The 27,272-nt window shown below is 35.4% G+C and overlaps 1 long non-coding RNA gene across 3 annotated transcripts in view; it reads right to left on the reverse strand.

Annotated features, from left to right (window-relative positions):
- LOC134471173 (uncharacterized) overlaps positions 1 to 27,272 on the reverse strand; it is a 159,830-nt gene that overhangs the window by 44,884 nt on the left and 87,674 nt on the right. For all 3 annotated transcript variants that reach the window (XR_010040484.1, XR_010040483.1, XR_010040482.1), the window contains one exon: positions 2,814 to 2,894. This is a non-coding gene — a long non-coding RNA (uncharacterized LOC134471173). The remainder of the gene's footprint in view (positions 1 to 2,813; positions 2,895 to 27,272) is intronic.

The raw sequence follows: 27,272 nt of genomic DNA on the forward strand, positions 1-27,272 counted from the left end.
TAAGAAATGCTAAGAGTACATAAGATTTTATGGTACTCATGGTTCCCCATTCCATTGCTTTGAAGTCTTATAATGTTTTCATTCATTGGTTGGAATGGTTGTATTCTGTTTTCTTTGATTTTATTATGTATGATGGTATGAACAGCTACTTTGAAGAAAACAAGACATGGCAGCCATGCTGATTTAATATCGTCTTGCTTTGAAATCCTGCCATCCTTTTGTTCTCCTGTTTCCACTGGTTCTATCATATTGTGTCTTATTGGATTTTAATATGTGTGATAGTATAAACAAATTTTTATGGAAAATAAGATATTATAGTAGCCATTGTTCATTTTCTGTTATTTGCTTTTGAATGTCCTTTAATACTTTCATTCTCTTGAATGGTTTTTTATGTTTGATATTATTGTGTGTGGAGGTATGATCAACTATTTTAAAGAAAAGATACATTATGGTAGCTACTGTTAATATACAATTGTCTTGCTGTGAAGTGCTGTGTTGCTTACATTGTAATGTCTGATTTGCTTTGTTCTGTCCTCTTTTATTTTATTCTCTTTAAAATAAAAATTAAAAAAAAGAAAAGTTATACAAGTCCCTTCATGATTTGACACCAGCCATTTTTTTAGCTTTATCACTCTCAACTACTGTACTGCAAATAAGCAACACCACTATCTATTGACCAAAATGCCTCTCCCTTCCTATTGCTCTGAAATTCCATCTCATACACATTTTGAGTTACGCTTACCCTTTATTCCCCAGATGAGCCGTATCACTTCACTCTTGTATCAGCAATTTTAACCTTTACTGAGCTCAGAAGGGTATTTAGAAAGCAAGTGCTGGGTTCTTTTCAAAAGACTATAATTTAGTGGATCTGAGAGTAGAGTAAGGAAACTGCATTAATAAGCAGGCAATTTGATTCAGACAGAGGTAGCCCAAAAATCAATTTTCAGAAACACTCTCTTAGACAATGTACACAGGCTATTTCCTGTCTCTGAAATATGATTCCTTTATTTTTTGTCCACAAAACTCCTATTTATTCCTTAAGGGAGGTCAAATGCAATCTGTTTTTCCTTCTAGTGTCTGCATTACATACCACTCCTACCAAATTTATTACATTTCATTGTATTTATTGTCTATCTTCTTAGATTATAAATTACATATGTACTACAAAAATGTACCATAGCTACCCAATAAGCATTCACTCATAATAATAAATGAACAAATGAAATTTGAAAATAAGGTTTGCTCAGTTTTGAAATGTTACCACTTTCATTTCTGTGGAAACCTAGAAATTCTTAATTTCCCAGTTAATATTATTTCTTAAATAAATATTTTCCTGAAAAGCACAGGAATGTGTTTCCTCTCTTCTGGATAACAACAGGTCTTATTTTGTCCCTCTTCTAACACATTCATCACATTGTCTTGTATTATGTTTATCTGTCTTTATTTCCCCTGCGTTATCTCTCTGCCTATTCCCCAGAGAATGCCTTTCCCATAAGAGGTTCCCCAACTGATCATAGAATTGTTTATGCATGTACATTAGATTGTCAGTTTTCTTCATAAAAGCATAAACTTTCTAAGGCCATCAATGGTACCATTTCCTTCTTCTAGATACATGAGAACAAAATCAGAATATACAAATACCAAAGACAATGCTTAGCTACCTAGATACACCCTAATTAAAAAGATGGGCAAATGACAGCTTCACCTTTCTAACAATAGGAGTTTATAGCCCTGAAAACTGAAGAAGTGTTCATTTATATGTGTCTCAGATATATGACTGCTCTTATCATCTCTTATCACTTATATTATTATTGTTTATTCTGAGGATAAACTCACTCAAATGAGTATACAACATAGAAGATACTTCCACCCTACATAAAATATTTAATGTATTTATCCTAAAATAGTATGTCAACATTTCTTCTCTACAATATTCAAAATAAAAATAACCAGAAAGATCCAGAGAAGACTTATTTACTCATTCACTTAACCTCTCATTCTGTGAAAAGCAAGATGTGTTTAAACACAAAGGCTGTATCGTTATCTTCTTTGTAGGCTGACTAAAAGGATTTCCACCTACCCCATTTCCTTTTAGCACCTGGTGGATGAACCAACGAATGAAAGAAAGAAAGAACTAAACAATGAAAAAGAAAATTTTATTTTTTCTCTAACCAAAAGTTTCTACTGCCAAAGTATTACAAGGTGTTATAATAAATTAAAGTGAGTTAATAGCTAGCTAAGATGTTTTCTTCAAATATCTAAATAGTATATTCTTGCCATTGTACGCACTTTGCAAAGAAAAGAAGGGATAGATTTTATCAGCCATGGACCCCCTCTTCTATATGAAGGATGCATTTAATGTTATTTCTATGCATGATATTAAATGAAGAAAATCATTAATACAGTTCATATACCTTTGGTGACTATAAGATTTTCAGTAAAGTCACAAAAGGTAAATAGACTTCTAAGAGTGTGTTTGAAATAAGCAGTCAACTATGTAGTCAGCATGTACTCAATTGACAATGAAGGGTAATCAAACTTTTAGTAGAAGAAAGGTTAAAAACACTAAAACAATAATCGAGTCACTTACTGTCAAAATAATGTTGAGAGATACTCTATTAAGTGTACATCAGGCAGCTGTCCATCGGCAAGGTGGCCACCAGAAACAGCTACGAAAGCAGACACACTACTGTGCAGTGCTCAGGGATGATGACAGATCACTCAGGGTAAAGGCCCCATGCAGTTCTCTAAATGTCTGGTTTCTGAACAATGAAACTGTGTTAACTATAGACACCATGGTCACTGTAACTCACCAGAAGACTGTGTCACTGCAGGAAGCCTGAGTACTGCTTGAAAGGACTTCCTGTTCCTCTATGGCCTGTGACTGGTCGTACCTGCAGAAAAAGAGACTCTCCTAGTTACCGGACTTTCTTTATATCTTATGACAAAGTACACACTTGGAACCCACTGAAATAGAACTGGTCAGATGTTCTCTGTTGTGCTTTTATTCTAATTCTGTGACTATAGCAAATTAAACATACAAATAAACCTTTAGGAGAACAGTCCAGAGAGAGAATCCTCTTGTTTTATAAGGATCTGAATTATCATTCCATTTTGAAAGCACAAAAAATAGATAACAGCTAAATCAGGAATTGTCAAACACAAGCAGTCATTAGGAACTAAATAGCAGCGTGGAAAACAAGTCATAATTAGAATGCACAAAGCCCTCTAAAGCAGTGTTTAAACCTTCGTGACATTGCAGAGTTTTCCTGAGTCTCCTACATTGCAGCAGAATTGAAGAGATTTCAGTAGTAAAAAAGTCAACCACAGAATTTGTCTTGCACCTAATTACCTGGAAATACCACTGAGGCTTTTGCATTCTTCTGAATTACAATCTCATAACCTTGAAGATTACTGTTGCATTAATACAGCCCCTTCAGGGAAACAATAACAAGATACGATGTTAGGATATGCATTGAGTACTGAAGACCCGAGGAAGAAGTATATGTGGGAAACCACTGACATGTTTGAAACTGACAATGAGCTATTTGTTCACATTAAACTAAGAAACTAAACTATTCCTAGAGACAGGGATAATGGTGTTACTTGTCAGATCATCTTTGGGGATTACCTACAATCTTAAAAAGATAGTGCCTTAAGTTCCAGAAAACAAAGTATATTTGAAGAAATACCTGTGATGTACCAAAATACTAAAAATACTAAGCTTCTATTTTTTATAGCTCTTTTTTCTTTCTTTCTTTCTTTCTTTCTTTCTTTCTTTCTTTTTTTTTTTTTTGTTTTTTTTTTTTGTTTTTTTTTTTTTTGTTTTTTTGTATCAGGGATCGAACTTACATAGTGCTTGCCAGGCACACATTTCTGCCACTGAGCTAAACCCCTGACCCCACTAAGCTACTACTGAGTAAGTATAAGAATCAAATAGAAATGAAAACTCCTCAGAGTTAACCTAATGAAGAAATACAAAATAATCCAACAAAAAATGGAATACAAACATCAGCAAAGTCAAAGGACTACATCAAGTAAGTTCTTCAAGTATCTGGGACTAAGAAGTGACAGGAGAGTTTTCCTGGATTTAAGCCATTGATGGAAGTAAGATGAGTTTGAATATTGACACATTTCTATTAAATTCCACCTTCGGTACCAATAAATGTTGAAAGCATTTAGTCTAAGACTTATGTTCCTCGTTTTTAAGAGGAGCTGCAAAGAAAAGATTTTAATATTTCTACAGAGTGAGAGATTTTTGAGCAAATGGTTTTTATTGTTGATGTTGAGATGTTTTTGTTTTGTTTTTTGGTTTTGGTTTTGGTACTTGGGATTGAACTCACAACCTCACACTCGCTGGGCAGGCACTTGCGCAGCCTAGCTATATCCCTGGCCCTGAGCAAATGTTGTTGAACTGGGAGCCTCCACAAAAGAAAGAAAGAAAGAAACAGCACTAAGGGTAATTTACAGTAGATTAGGTAGGAAGGACTACAGCCAATTCCATCTCAAGAGAGGCTGAGACCCAGAACCAGGAAGACAACCCTAATTGGAAAAAGTGGTTTTATTTTTCCTAAAGAGATTTATTTCTGTTCCAAAAAGTTAAAGTGAGAACCAGTATCACTCTCAAAGAGCAATGTTTTTTCTGGCTCCTCTAGCAGAAAAATGAGAAAGCCCATAGTAAACACCCAGAGGCATACATTTTCTCCAGCCTCCTCCATGCTACAGTCCCTGTATGTGCGAGTCAGTGGAGCCATTTCTATTCTTGTGCCTCTGGTTATGAGAATTGGGGCATGGGGAAACCACATGCCTGTGACTTTTTTGGCAAGCAAATGATAATCTTTTATGCTCTACAAAGTTTGTGTGGTACAATCAGGATTCACATTAATATAGATAAATACTACTCTTCTCACTGTTGAAGTGGGTGGCTATTGATGAGCAAGAACAGATTAGAACAATCAGTGCCACACTAAATTTGTGTTGAAGACCTAATTAAAATTTATTAAGAGGTTGGGTCAGTGACTTTGTGGTATAGCACTTACCTCACACCTGTAGGCTATGAGTTTGATCCACAGCATCAGAAAAATATAACCTCTTGGTTAACTTAATATAGATATAGATGTTTTTATAGAAAGAGTTGTAGATATATGTATACGTACTGATTAGTAAACACACAAATGTATTTCATCCTGTCATCCAAGAGCACCTAAGAAAAACAAAACTCCATTAACCCTGAGCATATCTGACCTCTATATCTGAGCTTGGTTTTTGATGCTTTCTACAATAAACAGGACCAGGGTTTCCAGGAGAAATGGCTGATTCTAGGACTGGTAGAGGAGATACACTAAATGAGGCTGGACCATCTTTTAGTGCCATTAAGAAAATAAAACTAAGTGCTCATACACATCATTGAGATTATATCAAAAAGGCACAGGGACCAAATGTTAAGAGCTCCCAGTGATGAAAAGTTGAATAATCTGGACATCAAAAAATAAATAAAACTCTATTAAATTAAAACTGACAATCCAAAGACATCTATACACCCATAATGTTAATACACACTTCAACAAATAAATAAATGATGGAGAAATGACAAATCTCTCATGGAGAATTCCAAACAAAGGCAGAAAACCGTAATTTTGCCCTCTATAAATGTGATCTACATATAGTGAGTTTTTTTCCAGAGATTACAGTGTGGCAAGAAGGAAAAAAGAGTAACTTTACAGTACAAAAATGTGACAAGTACTGTCTCAGCCAGGTGATCAGTGTCAGCATCAATGATGATCAATCGTGTTGAGAATATAAACATATCCATGAGATGATATGATGAAATTGAACTTTACCACTATTATTTTTCTCCCCAAAATCCACAGCCACAGTCTGATCATGAGAAAAACCTGCGACAAATTCTAGTGGAGGGTCATTCTGTCATATACCTGATAAGTACTGCTCCAAAATTGAGATGCTTAAACAAAAACAAACAAAAAAGAAAAAGAAGAGGAAGAAGAAAAGAAAAAATCTTTAAGAGTTTGCTGTAGGCAGAAACTTTTAAGTGGAACACAAGCAGCACAAACCATAATAGAAATCATTAGTAAGCTGAACTCTATGAAAATGAAAGCTTTTACTTTTCTACTAATGTTTAGAAAAGAAAGGTCAAGCCAGAGATTTCAAGAAATCATGATGATGCCAATTGTCTGACAAAAGACTTATATCTAGAATATACAAAAATCACTTACAATTTAAGAATCAAAGAACAATCTGCCCATTTGTAGGAAAAAGAATGGTAAAAGATCAAACAATTGACAAATCATTGCCCATAAGAGAAATGCAAATTAAATTAAAAATTAAATACATGTTACATCCACAAAATAGAATGACTAAAATAGGAAAACTATCTGGAAACTGGAGCTTTCAAACACTATTGTTAGAAATGTAAAATACAATGTCACTGTGGAAATCTTGTAAAGTTAAATATAAATTTACCATATAATCCATAAAATGCACTGTACTACTGAGTATTAAGAAAAATGAAAACTTATGTCTATAAAAATAAATATACACTAACATTAAAAACATGTTGTTCACAAAAATCAAAAACTAGAAACAACTTAAAGTTGACCAAGTAAATCATGGTATAGTCCTTAAATGAATACTATTTAGCAATAAAAATAGTAACTTATTCAAACATGTAAAAAGTAGAACTTTAAAAACATCGTGCTGACCAAAGAAACAGACATAAAAGCATTGTGACCCCACTTATAGAAACTCCAAAATAGAGAAATCTTTGCAGAATTAAATGAGGAAAATGATGAATTGACAATAAAAAATATAACCAGGAATAATCTCCATAACAATAGCAAACACAAGGCTGATATGAAAGACACAGAAAACATAGGGTAGAGGAGAAGACGAAGAAGGTGATTGTAAAGACCGTGGAAAGTCCTGGAGTAAAACACTCCTGCTTCAAAGAGTGACTGGATTAGACTCTTCCATGCATTAAATGGATACTTACTGTTTAAAAATTTTTAAATTTGGAGGACACCTATAATTCACCATTATTCAAAGCTCATATTCTTTAACTATTTCTCCAAATATGAGTCACAAAATATTTGTAGCAATTCTGAGTTCTATAAAAAGATTTAATTTGAAGTTTTCAATTTGATTGGCAAATGTTTTTAGTTGGCATATAGTTATACATATTTATGGGGCTCAATATCGTTTAAGTACCAAGACCTACATTATGTACAGACATGTGTATGAGTGTCTTTGTGATCACCAGTGTATTTATCTTTTAACTGAGGACTTTCTGCCCTGTGATTTCACTACCAAAATTTGAATCTCCCTTGGCAACTGCATCAATGTGAAGTAATACTACTTTAATTGCCTAAACAAATATGAACAAATCAGTGGCCCAATTTGCCAGGTGAAAGCTGAAAGGACTTTACAGTGTATCTTACAAAAATAGGTTCCACTATGTTTAGAATAGTAATATAAAAGAACTAAATCACCAAATAATATAAACATACCTAACTCAAAGGGCCATGAACTTGAATGGCACCATATATGTGGAGAAGAAAGATTTAGTGTCAGCCAAATATTACCTGCCACATTAGTTTAATAGTATTTTAAATGTTATTATTCTTGTAATACATGCTTATTTTAGTTATGTTTTCTGTTTTAAAATCCTGTAGCAGCTATAAACATAAAAAGTACACATCTGGTTTTAAGATCATTAAGTTACATATTTAAATCTCCACAAGTGAGGCACAGAAAAGTTATTTTTATATTGTATTAAATGTTATGTTTAAGATTCACATACTATACTGAAACTGATTTTTTACTATAAATTTAACACATGTATAGCTTTGTTCAGCCACCTCTACACTGAAGATATAATTGTTCTATAATCCCAGAAAAAGCCTCTATGTTATCATTTTGTATTCATCAACCTCTGAAAATCACAAATATATTATTCATCCCTATATGCTTGTCTTTTGTCATATTAATGGAATCATACCTTTATTAACTTTTTGAGATTTGCCTCTTTCTCTTGTTCTCAAAAAAATGCTAAGTTATTTCATGCCAATAATCCAAATGTCTTCCATGCTTCTATGGCTATGTAGTTTTTCCATTGCTTATTCCCATACTGAACTAAATTGCCCCCATTTTTGATGATTATGAATAGAGAATATAAAAACTGGGGTCACTGGTTTTCATGTGAACATAAATTGTAATTTAAATAAACAGGAATGGCATGGCTGTCATTTGGTAAACACATGTTTAGATTTCTAAGAAGCTGCCAAATCATTTTCCAGATATTATGTGGTATTTTTATTCTCAGCAGCAATGCAAAAGAGTTTCAATTGCTCTGTGCCCTCAGCAGCATTAGGTACTTTTATGTTAGCCTTTCGAATAGGTCAGGTAGTGCATCTCACTGTAGTTTTCATCTATTTTTCTAATAACTAATGATGATGAACATGTCATCCATGTATGTTATCTTGGGTTGAACATTTTGCCCACTATTTGATTTTATTATTGAGTATTCAGAGCTTATTTCACCTTATAAATTATAAGGTTTTCATCAGTTATATAATTTGAAAGGATATTCTTTTATACTTTATCTTTTCATTATATTTTTTTTATTTTAAAGAGAATAAAACCAAGCAAAACAAAATAGAATAAAGCCAACCAAAACAAACCAATGGAAGTGACACAGGACTTCAAAACAACACAAAATCAACAATGGTTACCATAATACCTCCTGTTGCCTTCAAAATAGTTGCAGATATCTTCAAACATAATAAAAATCAAACAAAACAGAACAGAATTTAACCAATAAAAACACAACAGTGAATGAAATAAAGGACTTCAAAACAAGACAATAGTAAATGCAAATGGCTACCATAATATATCTTGCTGTCTTTGAAATAGCTTCCCATGCCATCAAACATAATAAAATCAAACAAAACAAAACAGAATAAAACTCAACCTAACAAGACAATAAAAATAATGAAGGACTTCAAAACAAGATAACAGGGAACTAACAATGGCTGCCACCTTCAGAAGGAGATCCCCATAGATGCCACACTGCATACCATTATCTGCTGAATAGGTGATAAGATCACTGGCCCCAGACCTGCAAAGTCAGTGAAACACCAAACACCACAGCATCACATTGCATTTCACCTCAATAGCTATCATCGCAGCCTGTTTCTCAAGATCAGACAGTTGCTTATGGGGGCAGGATGGGAGTAGGGGGAGGTTGGCTCTTCTCTTTCCCAGCCTGTACATGGTAAGGGGCTGAGGCCTTGCTGTCCCCCTGGCAGTGGTGGCTCATGCATGGCCCTGGTTTGCAGATGAGGCTTGCTTCTTGGTGAATTCTTATTCATTTTCTTAATAGAGCTTTTAGAGATTTGTTTCTTTTTTCATTTCAGGGAGAGTCAATTTGTTCTTGTTCTCTGTGTTAGTTATTTTGTTTGTTTGTTTTCTGCTCTTAATGTTACATAGAAGAAGCTTTTTGAGAAAATTCAGCTGGTGACTGGGGTGAATCAGCTCCCTATCCAGAGCCCAGGAGCCTGTATTAAGATGATTGTTCCTAGAGCTCAAGGGCCCATCCAGAGCCCAGCCACAGTAGGCTGCACTCATCTGGCAGGTTTCAAGCCTGCCCAGGACACATCTAGTGACCCTCTCCGGAACCAGGAACCCAAAAACTCAGCTGGCAGCTGGGGTGATTCCACATGCTATCCTGAGCTGAGGACATTGTGTTAAGATCATTGCTCCCAGAGCTCAACGAGCCACCCAGTGCCCAGCCACTCTAGACTCGCCTTGGGAGGTTTTGCAGAATGAGTAGATTACCCTTGCAACCTTCTTCAATTACGAGAGTGGAGAGCAGGTGAAGTGAGTTTCACGGCATTGGTCTTTGCCCAGGGAGAGCTTTAACCCATCATCCACAGTGGTTGGATGCCTGCTCAGCTACCTGGAACACTGAAGGTAGCACAGGAAGGCCTGAGGGCCTAACTGGACCATGCTCAGCAACCTCCATTCAGTCCCAGGAGCATAGGGCATAGGAGACAATTTCCAACACATCCAGGGGAAGCATTAGGAAAACATTTGAAATACAGAAATATAGGAAAATGACAAAACAAAAGACCAAAATGCAATCTCAAACCTCCATTCCATCCCAAGAAAGCCTAGGAGCCATGTACATAGAAGAAAATATATGCCGTGCACCTGAAATACCTGTAATAATGGCAACTGAAATAAAGAAAAAACTATGGGAAGCTTTAAAGGCATTCAAACTAGAAATAATCTCCCAGGTAAAAGAAGAAATGATAAGAGTAGTGAAAGAGATGCTGAACACATCTAAAGAATACACAGTTAAAAAATTAGAGGAACAAAACAAAAACATAGAATCCCTGGATGAACAATTTAAGAAACAAAGAGAATGCATGAAGTAGATTCAAAGAGATATACAGGAAATCAAAAATTTCATTGAAAGTTGTCAAAACTGCCTCAACGAAAGTGAAGACAAAATTTCAGACCTCGAAGACAAGATTGCAGCTAGTGAACAGGAAAGGAAAAATATTTTTTAAAAAACAAGGGATCAAGAAATAACAATTCAACAGCTGCAAGATGATGCAAAGAAAAACAACATAAGATTAATAGGGATAAATGAAAAAGAAGGGAACAGCACAAATGATATCAAAAGGCTATTCACAGAAGTCATCACTGAAAATTTCCCAAACATGACAATGGAAACTGACTTTAGGATAAGTGAAGCATATAGAACTCCAAATAGCCATCACCAAAATAAAGCTACACCCAGGCATATAATAATCACCATCCCAGAAATTGAACATAAGAAGAGAATACAAAAAGCTGTGAGAGAAAAAGACAGATCACCTATAAAGGAAAGCCTATCAGAATCACAGCAGACTTCTCAACACAAACAATGAAGTCAAGAAGAGCGTGGAGTGAAGTATTTCAGATCCTAAAGAAAAATGATTTTCAACCTAGACACATGTACCCAGAAAACTGTCCTTCAAAATGGATGGAGGAATAAGATACTTCCATGAAAAAGAACAGCTGAAGTCTCTCATGATCACCAAGCCAACCCTGCAAAGAATACTGAAAGACAATTTAGATACACTTAGGAAAAAACAACTAAGCAAAGCAGACAATTAAACAGAACAGAAAGATAAAGATGCAACAGCAGAAAGATAACATGTCAACAATAAGCCAGCATATAACAGTTATAACCATTAATGTAAATGGACGCAATGCACCAATTAAAAGAAACAGAATGGCAGAATAGATCAAGAAACAAAATCCAACCATATGCTGTCTACAAGAAACTCATCTAACCCAAAAGGATACTCATATACTGAAATTGAAAGGATGGAAAACAATATATCATGCAACAGGAACCCAAAAAAAAGCGGGGGTAGCTATTCTGTTTGCAGACAATGTGAACTTCAAACCAATAAAGACCGGAAGAGATAAAGAAGGTCATTATTTACTGGTTAGGGGAAAACTTCAAGAGGAAGAGAAAACTACCTTAAATATATATGCACTAAATTCCAGAGGACCCACTTATGTAAAACAAGTATTAACAGAAATGAAAAACGAAATTAGCAGTAACACAACCATAACAGGAGACCTTAACACACCATTGACACCAAGGGACAGATCAACCAGACAGAAAATCAGCAAACAAATAGCAGAACTGAATCATACCTTTGAACAAATGGACTTGATAGACATATACAGAGTGTTCCATCCAATATCAGAATACACATTCTTCTCAGCAGTACATAGGTCATTCTCTAAAATAAGCCATATATTAGCTCAAAGACCATATTTAAATAAATGCAAAACAGTTGAAATTATCCCTTGCATGCTATCGGACCATAGCACTATGAAATTAGAAATTAATGATAAAAGATATTGCAAATATCACACAAACACATGGAAACTGAATAATTACACTTGAGTAATAAGTGGGTCACAGGGGAAATTAAAGAAGAAATTAAACAATACATACAAGGAAACAAAAATACAAATACAAATTATCGGAATCTGTGGGATGCAATGAAAGCTGTTCTCAGAGGAAAATTTATTGCACTGAGTTCCCATATCAGGAAAAGAGAATGAACACAAATAAACAACCTGATGTTATACCTCAAACATCTAGAAAAAGAAGAGCAAGTCAAGCCCAAAGCCAAGAGAAGAGAGGAAATTATAAAAATCAGAGCAGAAATTAATGCAATAGAGACTAAGAAAACAATCCAAAGAATCAATGAATCAAAGAGTTGGTTCTTTGAAAGAATAAATAAAATTGATAACCCCTTAGCAAACTTTATTTTAAAAAGGGAAGAAGCTCAAATTCATGCAATAAGGAATGAAAAAGGTGAAATCACCACAGACTCTGTAGAAATACAGAAGATCATCAACACCTATTTCGAAAACCTCTACTCTCATAGTTTTGATAACAGAAGAAATAGAAGATTCCTAGAAACATATGAAGTACCAAAGCTAGGTCCAGAAGACATAAAACTGCTGAATAACCCAATTTTTATTAATGAAATTAAAAACATAACTAAATCTTTACCTACACAGAAGAGCCCAGGCCCAGATGGATTCACTGCAGAATTCTACAAAAGTACAAAGAAGACTTAATGCCAACACTCCTCAAACTGATATGGAAGCAATCCTTCCTCAGTCATTCCTGGGAGCAAATATTACTCTCGTACCAAAACTGAGAATGACCCAACTAAAAAAGAAAACTACAGACCAATCTCCCTAATGAATACAGATGCAAAAATCCTCAATAAAATAGTGGCAAATAGAATGCAGCAAATCATCAAGAAGATTATACACCATGACCAAGTAGGATACATCCCAGGGTTGCAGGGATGGTTCAACACACATAAATCAATAAATGTAACCCACTATATCAATAAAGCCAAAACTAAGAATCACATGATCTTTTCTATAGATGCAGAAAAAGCTTTTGATAAGGTCCAACATTCATTTATGATAAGAACCTTACAGAAAATTGGAATAGATGGTCTTTACCTCAATGTAATGAAGGCCATCTATGACAAACCAACAGCCAATATCATACTAAATGGCCAAAAATTGAAGGCCTTTACTTAAAATCAGGCACAAGACAAGGATGTCCCTTATCACCGCTCCTATTTATTATAGTACTGGAAATACTAGCCAGAGCAATTAGACCAGAGAGAGAACTAAAAGGGGTAAAGATAGGAAAATAAGAAGTTAAATTATCATTGTTTGCAGATGACATAATACTCTACATAGAAGACTCCCAAAACTCCATTGAAAGACTCTTAGTTATAATAAATAAATTCAGCAAGGTAGCTGGATACAAAATCAATACTCAAAAATCAATAACATTCCTATACACTAACAATAAGATCACAGAGAACGAAATAAGAGAAGCCACACCCTTCACACTAGCAACCAAAAAAATGAAATATTTAGGAATTACTCTCATGAAAGAAGTGAAAGACCTATACAAGGAAAATTATAATACACTGAAAAAAGAAACTGAAGAGGATCTCAGAAAGTGGAAAGACGTCCCTTGCTCATGATAGGAAGAATCAATATCGTGAAAATTGCCATTCTCCCAAAACTGGTACATAGATTCAATTCTATCCCAATAAAAATACCATCAACATACCTTATAGATCTAGACAAATCACTCCTAAAATTCATCTGGAGTGAGAAGAGATCTAGAATAGCAAAGACAGTTCTAAGCAGTGAAGGCAAGGCAGGAGGCATCAAAATTCCTGATTTGAAGTTATATTTCAAGTAGTAAAATCAACATGGTACTGGAATCAAAACAGAGCTGAAGATCAATGGAATAGTTTAGAAGATTCAACCACAACTACAAACACACTCAACCATCTTATCTTTGATAAAGGGGACAAGCATGTTCACTGGGAGGACAGTCTCTTTAATAAATGGTGTTGGAAAAACTGGCTCTCCAGATGCCGAAAACTAAAACTAGATCCATGCCTATCACCATGTACTAAATTAAAATCTAAATGGATGAAATATTTGAATATTGAAACAGAAACACTAAATCTATTGGAAGACAAATTGGGTAAAAACCTTGAAGACATAGGGGTAGGTAGAGAATTCAGGAACAGAAATCAAACTGCATATTTCCCAGAATCATTAACTGGGATCACATCTTATTAAAAAGTTTCTGCATGTCAAAACAAATCTTCAGCATTGTGAAAAGAAAACCCACAAACTGGAAAAAAATCTTAGTTAACTCTCTGTTAGACAGAGGACTTCTATCTAAAACATATAAAGAATTTTTTAAAAATCAGACCCCCAAAATTCAAAGATCTAATCCAAAAATGGGCATCTGAGATGAATACACACTTCTCTGATAAAGAAATACAATTGGCAAATAGATACATGAAAAAAATGTTCATCATCATTACTCATTAGAGAAATACAAATTAAAACTACACTGAGATTCCATCTCACTCCTGAAAGAATGGCCAGAATCAAGAAAACCACCAACAACAAATGCTGGAGAGGCTGTGGGGAAAAAGGAACTCTCCTGCACTGTTGGAGGGAGTGTAGACTGGTGCAACCATTGTGGAAGTTAGCCTCGACATTTCTCAAAAAGCTGGGATTTGAAGTCTCATTTGTTCCAACTATTCCACTTCTACGTATATTCCCAGAAGAACTGAAAGCATCATACCACAGTGATATATGTACAACCATGTTTATAGCAGCACAATTTGTAATACCCAGATCTTGGAAACAACCTAAGTGTCCATCAACTGAGGAATGGATAAAAAAAAGTTGTGATATTTTTATATAATGGAGTACTACTCAGCTATAAAGAATGATAACATTGAGATATTTATAAATAAATGGGCGCAGCTTGAGATCATACTCATAAGTGAAATAAATCAAAACCACATGTGAAAATACCGAGTAGTTTACCTAGTGTAAGAAACGATAACAATACATAAAAGTATGTGGCAATCATGATTCCTCATTATATTGCTTTGAAGCCTTATAATGTTTTCATTCATTAATTGTAATGGTTTTATTCTGGGCTGTTTGATTTTATTGTCTGTGATGGTATGAACAACTATTTTGGAGAAAACAAGCCATCATAATAGCTAGTGCTGATTTAATATCATCTTGTTTTGAAGTCCTATCAAACTTTTGTTCTTCTGTCTCCATCGGTCTTAATATGTTGTATCTTACTGGATTTTATTATATGAGATAATATAAACAAAAACTTTTCTAGACAATGCAATAATATAAAAATCATTGTTCATTTTCTGTTAATTGGTTCTAAATACCCTGTAAAACTGTCATTCTCTTGAATGGTTTTACAGTGTCTTGATATGCTTGATGCTACAGTATACCAAGTTATACTCAAATATTTCAAGGAAAAAGACACTATGGTAACTACTTTTATGTCAAGATATCTTGTGGTGAAACACTATGTTGCTTAAATTGTTATGTTCTGATCTGTGCTGTTTTGTTGTTATGTCCTTTTTTATCTCAGCCTCCTTTTTTATTATTTATTTTTCTATTTTTTTATTTTTATCCTTTTAATTAAGGGAAAAAATAAATTAAAAATAGCAGCATATATTATAGAAAGCCACTTTGATTTCCTATTAACTTAATTTGAAACCCTGTATTGCTCTCACCATCTTGTTTTGGCTGATTTTGCTCTATTTTGTTTTGCTTGATAGTACCAAGTTTGAGAGTATAGGCAACAACTTTGAAGACAATAAGATTCACTATGATGCCCATTCTGATTTGACTATTATCTTCTTTTGAAGTCCTGTAATGTCTCCAGTGTTTTGGTTTTATTGGGTTTGTTCTTTACTGTTTTGTTCAATTTTATTATAACTGATGATATAGGCAATTCTTTTTAAGGTAACAAGAGGCATTATGGTAACCATTGTTGATCACCTTGTATCCTGTTTTTAAACCATGTACTATGTCCATCCTTTTGATTTGACTAACTCTGTTTTGTTATGTCACATTTGGTTTTATTCTCTTCAAAAAAAAAAAAGTTATGAGAACTGTGGGAGTAATAAAACCCAAAATGTGTAATTGTCATTGTAAAAAAGAGAGGAAAAGAAAGTGCTCTAAAGGATATAATTGCATGCATATTTAGGCGTATAAGATAGATAACCATATTACTGAGTTTTTGTTGGATCACTGAACAGAACTGTTTGCAGTCTCGCTGTTTGAATGTCCTCTTTCTATGCTTTAATTTTGTAACTTGAACAACTATTTCTAAGATGAGAATATGTAATCTATTAACTAGTGATTTCCTGTTTATTTTTTTTGAAATTCTGTATTACTTGTACCCTTTTTCTATTTTTTTCTTTTTCTCCTTAAATAAAATTTAAAAACAAAAAAGAAGTTTTTCCTAAATGCAAATCATGAAGATTACCCCCTATATTTTTCTCTAAAAGTTTTATACTTTATATTTAAATCTATAATGTATTTTCCAAGTTTTAGAAGGTATGAGGCATGGATAGAACTGTACAGAACTCCAATTATAGCAAATCATTTTTTGCAAATAAAAATCCTTTAAACGCCTTGACATCATTGGCAAAAAATCAGTTCATATGTATCAATTTCTAATTCTGGATTCATCCTTTCCTGTTTACCTCTGTACCTATGCTTTGCTAATGTCACATATTTTGATTACTGTCACTTTGGTATGTCTTGAAGTTACATAGTTTTGTCTATTCTAATTCTTTTTTATATTATTTTAATATTTTATTAGCATAAGAAATTATAACAGAAAGTCTTTAATTTCAACTATTTGTACTTGTTCATATAATTTTTATTATTTACTTTAATGATCCAAAATATAGATTTTGCGATTGCAGAGGGGTCTGATAGTTCAAAGGGGCAGGGAAGGAGGGAGAAAGAATAGAAGATTAAAAAAAAGAAGAATTAACATATGTACGCGTACCAACTTCCCACAATAAATCTAATCATTCAAGTACCGCAAATAAGCACTAATCAATTTTAAAACAAATTCAAAAAACCTTTCACAATATCTTTTGAATCAATACTTTACTACCTGACAAGAATATGAAAAATCTTACCACTCAATGGATTCCCCCATTTTATAATGTAATTTTCTAACATGTTATATCTACAAATATTGCAAGTTCCATAGCAAGATAAGTTTTCTGAAAACTAACAAATATATTGTAAAGTGCTTTAGGCGGCAATACTTTATTATACTTACCTGGACAGTCAAGTTTCCTTCATATAATTACCCTTTTGCCTGGAGGTCACCGAAGTAATTCTTTTAGAATACATCTGCTGCAACACAATAAATTAGTGGTCCTTTGTCTGACAATGTCATTTTTTATCTTCATTCATGAAAGATATTTTTGCTGGATATGGAACTGTGAACTGACAGCTCTTTGGCACTGGAAAGTGTCATGCCATAACTGGTTCCCATGGTTTTTAATGTGAAATCTATATTCTACTGAATTGTATTTCTACAAATAATGTATCATTTCCTTCAGTTGTTTTCAAGATTTTGGGAGTGTGTTTATTTTTTTAAAGTTTGATTATGATGTGTCTAAAAGTGAAATTTCTTTTGATATAAACCATAAAATGATTCTCTCAGCTTTAAGAGCCAGTAGGTTTCTGTCATTTTTTAAATTAAGGATATGAAATCTTTTCATTATAACTTTTTCAAAATTTTTATACACTAATTCCTTTGGAACTCAGAAGTCACAATTGTTAGACTTTAGGCTATAGTCCTTTATTTTTAAACTTTATTCTTTTGTTAAGATTACATAATTTCTCCTGCTTTGTATTCGTTTGCTAACTCATCTGTCATTCACATTGTGTTACTGAGTTCACTTACTTATTGAATTTTTCAATTCTACAATTTCCATTTGCTTTCTCTTTAGTTCTGCACTGAGATTTTTTATTCTTACATCTCTTTTAAGAATGTTCTCTTATGCTGGTTAGAGCACTTACTAAACAGTTCCTTTAAAGTACTTGTCAAATTTTTCCAACCTCTATACAATCTTGATGTCTGCATGCAAAGTGGAATTTTTTCATGTAAATTGGGATACATCTCTTTGTTCATATGTTCAGTAATTTTGACTTATGTTCTAAACAATTTGAATATTTTGTAGACTCTAGGCCTTGCTTGCATCCTACAGAGTATAAAGATATTTTTATTTTGCTGATAATAGACATGTTTGGATCCAGACTTCAAGTGATGACTGGTTTGCTCTGAGTTATTTTGTCAGTGTTAAATTTTTAAAGTCTGCAGCATTATTCAGAGATGTAATGCATGTGAGCAACCTGGCAGCTGGTTTTAGATCTTAGACATTGATACAGGCCACATTCAGTTCTCAAAGTCTACGGTTTTAGAAATTAGATTCACTCCTTTGTAGCTCACAGGTAAGCACAAAAATTCACCTACAATTTTAAGGAGTCACATTTCTCATTGTTCTCCCTGTATAACGGTCTCCTCAGCACTTTCTGAGTCCCTGACAGTCTCCCTTTTGGTTATCTAGCCAGAATAATAGGGCTTTGGTTGCACTGTTCTGCCTTACACTCTTCATAGCTGTGCCCATACCAAAGGTCAAGCTGTAGGGGGGTTAAGAAGAAAAATCCATGGGGTTCACGCCTCTCACTCATTACCACAGCACATTAATTGGAAAGGAAGGTTTCCTGCCCTGGTGTCCAGGCTCTTGCTGGTGCTTATTGGTTTGGCTGTCGCAGTTCTTATAAGACTGATTGGGGCTGGAGTTCTACATTCTTTATGAGCTATAGAGAACCTTTTACTGTTCCTGAAATTAGAACTAAAAGGCTTCTCTCACAGCTTTGTCTGATTGCACTAACACCCAGTTCAGGTTTCAGGCTGCTCTGAGTTTAGGAGGTACTGAAAGATATTATATCAAAAACTCGTCATCAATTTTGGTGTTATTGGAATTCTGAAATTCTTTTTATAGCCCACAAATACCTGCTCCAAGAATCTTGCCATATCTTACAGTTGCATTTAAAAAAAAAGCGTCACAAAGCATACTGTGCTTATTTCATCTTGTCTAAAATAAGCCTGCTTCCAAAAATTAATTTGAATTTGGGGACTTTTCTTAAAACTTGAGAAATGCAAGTTCTATAGACCTGAATAAAGTTGGACTTCCAAGAGCTTAGCATTCCTTTCTATAAACTTGAGCTTTCTGAGAGTTGCTTTTATGCCACACTACAATTATTAATATGGCCCTGGCTTCTATCAAAGGTCACTGCCAGAAGCTTATATATGATATTTGTAACTGCAATCAGTATAAAAAATATTAGGTCATTATATATTACATTGCTCAATGGTCCTTTACAAAATTCCTTACATAGTTTCCTTTTTTTTTTTTAATTAACATAGTACTGGAAAAAATTTGTTTCCTTTAAGAAATTAAAATGCTCAGTTTTCCAGTAACAAAGAGCTCTATTAGCACATATATACATCATCCTTTCCTGTTTCCCAGGGAGCTTGGAGATGAATCACTACCCTTATCATAATTGTCATAAATATATTGTTCTATTTTCCTTGCTATTACTAATGTTCTTTCCTCTTCTAATTTTCACTATTTCATTGCATATGCATTTGTTGCAAGTCTCCTCAAATCATGCAGAATGAAGTAGAGAATTAATAAACCAATTAATATCATATGTAACTAATGACTTAATTAATATTACTTAGAATTCTATTTCCATCCAATAGAAACTCACTTTTTTTCTTCTGAAATTATTTTATAAGCAAGATATCCATGATCTTGCCTGATTATTTCACATCAGAAACTATCTTTCTTCTACATTTACATTGACATCTGCAAATGTTAATGGAGTTTCTCCCTAGCATCGGGATTATTAAGTCAAAGAACTAAGATGAAATGGGCAATGAAAGACAGAATTTGTCCTTGGCCATAACAATAGCGGGGATGCTAATGAGCATGGCAATTTGCATTGAATTTATGCAGCACATTACAGTATCTGGTAGCTCTTTGCTTGATTTTGGGATGTAATCAGTTCAATACCTTAAACATACTCCTCGGGGCTCATTCTCTTATTGTTTAGAATTAAAAGCAATTGCCCACATGAAGGCCTGGGGCACTGGTAGGAAGTTAGGGATCTTGAAGTATTTTACTCAGTGATGAAAATAAAAAGCAATTATGGTGAAACTCACTTCCCAGGAGAAGGTAAGTGCAAAGCCTCCCACTTGCCCACTTGCAGCACAATTTCATGAAATTTGAAGACATGATTTTTCTAGAAAATTCAGCTAATGCCAGCACCAGATTGGAATGGATGAGATGGGACTGTATTTATTGCTTCTACCATGACCCTCCCTCTGGATAGTGTCCCACTTTTCAGGGCTGGAGCCCTGGTGCAGTATCTCTACAACCCTGTCAGCACTCTGTCTCTTTGCAGTACCTCTCAGTAAATAAGATAGCCTCTCTGCACTGCATATATTGCTGCCATGCCTCCAAATCAACCCTGGCCCTGCCCTCCGATCAATTCTCTCTGTCCTCCATCTTTTCTTCCAGACAGCCAGCAGAAAGGAACTGCCCTAAAATTCATTTACATTCCCCCTTGTCCTCCCACACCTCTATTTTCCTCTTCAGAGCACACACTCATTCTTTTCAGCTGCCAGAGCACTCCTTGTTCTTACATGTATACCCAAACTGTATCCAGAGAAGTCCTGACAGGCTTCCTAAACCCACCGCTCCTTCAAGACTCTGTCCTCTCAGGATTGCTATACTCATCGCTGTCATGTTGGATCTCACTGCCAAAATAAAATAAAAAAGCTAGATAGGTCAACAGGCCTATCAGTAAAGAAAGAGTAGCAGAACACAGAAGGATGATTTAATATGATACTGATTCTCATCACAGGCAACCCCAACAGTGAGGTACTGTGCCCTTTTTTCTATAGTTATTGGAAACAGCTATCAATTGTGCAAGCCTTGGTCTCAATTTAGGAGTAGTCTCCTATCTGTCCTCTGTGGCATCCTTCTAGGATCCAAATAAAAGCAGTTAGAAAACATGGATCTGAGATCCACAGTGATGAGCCAGAAGGGACTTAGTACTAGCCCAAAAGCCATACTGTTTCTAACAGTAATAGAAGCTAAGTCCCTGAGCGTTAACTTTAACAAGGTCAAGGCAGAAATTTAGCCCCAGGTGTTCATTTCAAGCCATCATTTTTGTGCAAAACCATTTCTTTTTTCTATAATAAATCTCCTCCCCTAATATCTTCACACTGACTTCTTTATTGCTCTTAATATCAACAGTCCCCATGACATTTTTATTTGTCTCTTGTTCACTTTTGAAATAATTTTCGATCTTACCCATGAAGTATTTAACAGCTCTAGATCCTGTATGTTCCTTATTTCCTGTGCCCTAACTGACATCGTTTTTATCCCCCATCATAAGTCTATTCAGCTTTACAAGTGGTGGAACACTAATATTTCCCAATAACACATCTGTTAATGTCACTTCCCTGTGTAAAATGCTTTTGTAACTCCTCCATGCAAGTACAAGCTCAGTGTTCACCCCAACGTGGTCCAGTCTCTTTTCACAGCATCAGCTCTCACAACTTCCCCTTCATATCATCAGATACAAACTTGTTGTCTTGCATAACTGAAATAATAAACCACATGTCAAAGACTTAATAGTTAATTTGCCATGAATCAAGGAACTCATGACTTTAATTAAATAACTAGATTTCTGAGGAAAAAATGCCCATAGGCAAAATTAATGTTTTTCTCCTAATGCAACTTTGAGTAACTAGAATATTGACAGGTACTCTGCCAAGGACCAAGAATAAAGGGTGATTAATTACCGCATTGTCTCTAAGCTCAAAGAGCCTATCATCCTATTAAGGATGTGGAAAAATCTATATCTAATCTTAATGAGTTGTATGTCATATCAGAGATAATAATACAGGGTTTCAGGAGCTCTTGGTCACAAGATCTCCCACTTGCCCTTTTGAAAGTTCACTCCTGTCATTTTCCACTGCCCTCCCAGTACCCCTTTCTTTCCATTATTGCATCTTTCTGAAGAAGTTTCTCCCATGGATACTCACCCAAACCTGGCATATGCCAGATCTTTTTCAGAGGTGCCCTCCCCATTCTGTCTCCTTGATACCCTTCTAAAATACATCTTCTCCATATTCAGTTCCTCAGTCCTCAACAGAATGACTGCCTAGTCAGCCTGTCGATAATTTTAATTCAACTCTTGAGATCCAGTAATTGTTTTAAGGGACAGCTCCAGGAGATGGCTCTACATTTTAAACCAGACAAAAAGCAACAACTAAATTTCAGTCAGGAAAATACTTGGGGAAATGTTAAGATACTCTGCCATTTAAATTAGGGAAAGATAAAACATAATGTGCCTGGAGGATAAAACATCTTTAAAGACGAGTATATGATTGGTAGGAGCAACGCTTACCAAAATGATTCCACAGCAGCATGAAGGGTGAGAGGTCACCCTAGTGTATTCAAAAAACACAAGACCATGCTAGAGGTTAGCAGTTATGGATAGCAAACAACACGCAAACCAGAATGAAAACCACTTTACAGACTGATAATATGCTGCCTGACAATCTCCAATAGGAAATGTGCTAGCTATTTGATGAGAGAGAGTAACTTGGCTTTAGGTATAGAATCAGGATGAACAATGGAAGAAAGTTCTTTTTTTGAGACAGAGACTTTGTTGCCCTGGGTGGCCTTGCATGCCTAGAATCCTCTCATTTCAGTCTCCTGAGTAGCTAGGCATCCATCTTAGTTCCATTAAGACCCTGGAGAACACACAATTCCTGGTTTTTAAGTGACACACATGAGACACATGAGAGATGCTCTATAAACATCTGTTGGGAGGATGGCTAATTAATTGGTTGACATTCCTTAGGAAAAGCTTCCTTCTAAGTTTCAAAGAAAAGGGAAATAGTGGGCATTACCACATTATTAATGGCAAACTAAGGCTTACGTGATGAGAGGCTAAGTTCCTATCACTAAACTCAGAAGTAGACTCACAGTCTTTATTGGGAAGAGTTAATCATTCATTTCATGGTGCATGGTTCATTTCCCGATCCACTTTTCTGGCACACTTGATAACACCATCTGGACAGTTTCCTGATCATCAAACTAGCTTCATACCTGCTAACGAGGATGACATCAGTGTCTTCTCACTCTTTTTATTTATTTATTTTTAAATCTTCATATTCTGGCTGTGGTTCAAAATATACACATGCATACATACATAAACATATAAAATATAAAATATAAAATATAGAGAGCATACTAAAATAATTAGATTGAAAAATCCCTTAAATTTGTCTCTAGAAATGTAAGGGAGTCTTGTTTTGTTTTGTTTCGTTTTTTGGTCTTTTTGAGACAGGGTCTAGCTATCCAATTCAGGCAGCCTTGAGCTCACTTTGTAGCCCAGGCTGGTCTCAAACTTGCAATGATTCTCCTGACTCAGTCTCCTGAGCCAGGATTACAGGTGTGCACCACTGTGACTAGCTGAAGCAGTCATTTTAATTTTTCTCCTTCTCTAGGAGTTCATTTCAGAGGAATTTACTCATTTTTAATACCATATCAAAGTTTTATCATCTAGATTCATAATAATAATTTAAATTCCTCAACATTTTTCTTGTCAGTGAAGGGGCAACTGGGAGAAAACAATTCTAAGAATAGACACAAGGAAAATAAAACTACTTTTTCCCACTTCATCTTAAAACTTAGGTAAGCACTTTCTGTAACATGAGCATTGAGGAGACTCTAAAAAAGGATGTGGGGAGAAATTTCTCACTTGCAGATAGGAGACAGAATTTGGGAAGTCATGAAATACTAAACTCAATGTAAACAGACACCAATTGCATAAATGATCTATTTGATGAGTATAAATAAGGTTGGATAAAAAAATGTAAATGCCAGTGAAAGTGAATCTGTAGGTAGTCCTGTATCTAGAGGAGATTGGCTGTGATGCAAAAAATAGAAAGAAACAAAGAAACAAAGAAACAAAGAAAGAAAGAAAAAAAGAAAGAAAGAGAGAAAGAAAGAAAGAAAGAAAGAAAGAAAGAAAGAAAGAAAGAAAGAAAGAAAGAAAGAAAAAGAAAGAAATTTAAATGAATAACCTCCTTTATGGAAAAATTAAATGAGATATCTACTCTATGAGGAAAGTCTTGCAAACAGAATATTAATGTCAATGTTGTTAATGGCATCCATTTAAAAATAATAACAAGATCTTCTAAGTCAATGGTACTGTTGAAATGTGAAATAAAATGCCATCTGTCACCACCTTTGAAAATTGTTCCCAGAGGCTTCACACACACATAAGACCAGCATCTAGATACTTATCAGATATTTTTTTCAAGATTATACTTTTTAAAAGTATTTTTGATATAGAAAACTCATTTTTAAGAAACACAAAAAAACTATGATAGATATACCTGATTACATGGCACAGTATATATGCAAATATAATTACTGAAAATCAGAAATCTGAACCAAGTTTCGATTGGTAAGCTAACAGTAAAGAAAATATCATCAGCATGTTCGACCAGTCTCTTATCACACATTTGCAAAAAGGCTGAAAAATTTGTGGTTGTGCTAAATTTTCCCCTTCGTTACACCAAGAAACCTAAATCAACTTTTCGCTATGGAAGTGAAGAAAGGATGAAAGAAGAAAATGAGAAAGGGAAGCAAGGCAAAAAGGGATATCTAATAAGAAGGTGGAAAACGAGCAAGAAAGAAGCAGAAGGTTAAAGGAACAAGAGACTGGAGAGCAATGACAAAGCAACAAGCATTGCGTCCTAGGAACATTAAGTCAACACTGCAGACAGCTATTAACGTAGAGTTTTCTAAATGAGACAACCACAGTTCAAGAAGCATTATCATTCATAACTAACCAATAATGGACCCAGGTTTGTTTTTACCTGGAATAATAGCCCCTTCTCTGTAGCTCCACACTAAATGCATAACCAGACATACACACACATACATACACACACAACACACACTCGAGCACACACACACATATATGCACATACACACTCATGCATCAGGCTGCTCCCAGCCGATGAATGAATGCAGGTGTAGGAGCCAGGCAATTCCTGCCAAGGCAGGATTCTTCCAATTGGCATCATTGGTGCAAGGAAGTCCCCCCTGGCCTGGCCGAAACTGTCTCAGAAGCCTAAGACACTTGTCCAATGTTTCCTTCTGTCTGTCTTCACAGGTGGCAGACTTGTGCTGCCACCTAATGGCATCTCTGCCTTCTCATATTCCCTCACCTTTATTTTCACAGGTGTTTTACCCAGGCAACCTCTTACAGGTCCAATCCCATTCTGGTGTTCACTCCTCAGAGAATCTGAACTGATGCAAATGTGCATTCTCGTCCACGGCAGTGTCCTGAGCATATCCAGACTTAAACCATCAGGCTGAAGTCCAGATAAGACAAAATACTGATTTATGCACAATTCTTTTCACACTCACTGTAACCTCCAGGAAAAACGTGGTAGAACACGAAACTTTCCATCCACATGAGACTCAGAAAAATGACCTGCTCCTCACGTGAAACCAGGGTTGCCAACCACAGTTAAAAACAAACAAAACTCTCTTTGGAACAATTCAGGATCTGGTTCAAACAGACAATGAGTGTTATGGTTTATATTTTGATGTCCCCCTGAAGCCTCATGCATTCACAGGTGGAGCTTTTGGGAGGTGATTGAATCCTAGGAGCATAAAGAAGAAAGGGTTAGTCTACCAGTGAGCTTAGAGCTAAATGAAATTTGGTAGCTAAGCCTAGTCAGAAGAGGCTGACTGGGGGCAGGGCCTAGAGGCTATACTTCCCTCTCTCATTCCTTAATCCCTGTCTCTGCTTCCTGCCACCATGCCATGAGCTGTTTCTCCTCTACAATATGTCTCTGCCATGCCCCGCTGCCTTGGAGTCAACTGACTATGGACTGAAACTTCTACCCACTGTGAGCCAAAGAAACTTTTCTTCCTTTCAATTGTGGATATCAGATATTGTGTCTCAGCAAAAAGAAAATACCTGTAAGTAAAGCAAGGAGGTGCTATCAAGTCAACCCCATTCAGAGGTTTAGAATGAGAATGAGCTATTCACGAAGTGATATTCTAAAAGGCCACACCTCTCTAGAGTATCACTGTCACTTGAAAGATTCTTCACAAGGTTTCAGGGAGTTTTCTCCCATACTTCTCAAAAGGAGAAAGCAGAGTCACATAGATAAATCAACACGAGTCCACTTCAGAGCATAAACCCACTCTCACACCGTCCCTCTCTTAGCATCGATGACTCATTCACAAGTTCTCAGACCTTAAGAGGATTCACTGCAGCATACACTGGGGGAAGGAAAGGACAATGAGTCTGTTGCACTCTCTCTAATGAAGATTACAGGGAATTCACTGTTTCCACATTTTTCTTACCACTTACATAAGATTGATATAGGTAAGACTTCAATCATGAGAAGGAAATGGATGCATTACAATGAAATGTTGATATACCTACATTATTATGTAATGGCTCAAATATGTGGTAAACATAAACAAGTTACTGAGTAGAACTTAAAAACTTTTTCTTGTTTTATTCTGACCATATCTTTATGCGAATTGGATCAGATTACTGTATAACTCATTACTACCTTCAAATGCAGAATATTCCTCTCTTTGGAAAAAGTTCCTTTTATTTTCCCTTCAAAATGTGCTCCTTCCAGAAAAGGCCCTTGCAAGGCACACACCATGCTCTCTCAGGCGTCCCACACCCATGTTTGCAGCCCACTTCCCACAAAGACCCCTTGTTGTGCCTCCTGTCCAGTGATGTTTACTGGGCACTGCAGTCTCTGTCCTCACTCAGCCTTGTTACAGTCAACAGAAGTTCTGGGATAGACAACAATGTGTCACAAAAATGGCGGCAGAAAGACTGTCGGGGTTACCTCCCCTCTTCCAATGCCGATTTGAGACTCTGAAGGCTAATGATGCAGAGACAATGCGCTTGGAATCCCAGAGGAGTGAATAGGGAAACAACTTAGACAAAACCTGAGAATTTTCCATGGGAAAAGCAGAGGACAGACACTGCATTTCAGAAACTAGGAAGTCTACATACTGCCTACAAACGGGCCTGTTTCAAATCACACAGTAAGCAAGACGAATTTGAAGGGTCTGGGTTCTGAATTCTGAATTGCACTGTTTTTATCTGATAAC

Source organism: Cavia porcellus, unplaced genomic scaffold, assembly GCF_034190915.1.
Source record: "Cavia porcellus strain 051 isolate PalLab524CR breed Dunkin Hartley unplaced genomic scaffold, mCavPor4.1 scaffold_17, whole genome shotgun sequence".
NCBI classification, from domain to species: domain Eukaryota; kingdom Metazoa; phylum Chordata; class Mammalia; order Rodentia; family Caviidae; genus Cavia; species Cavia porcellus.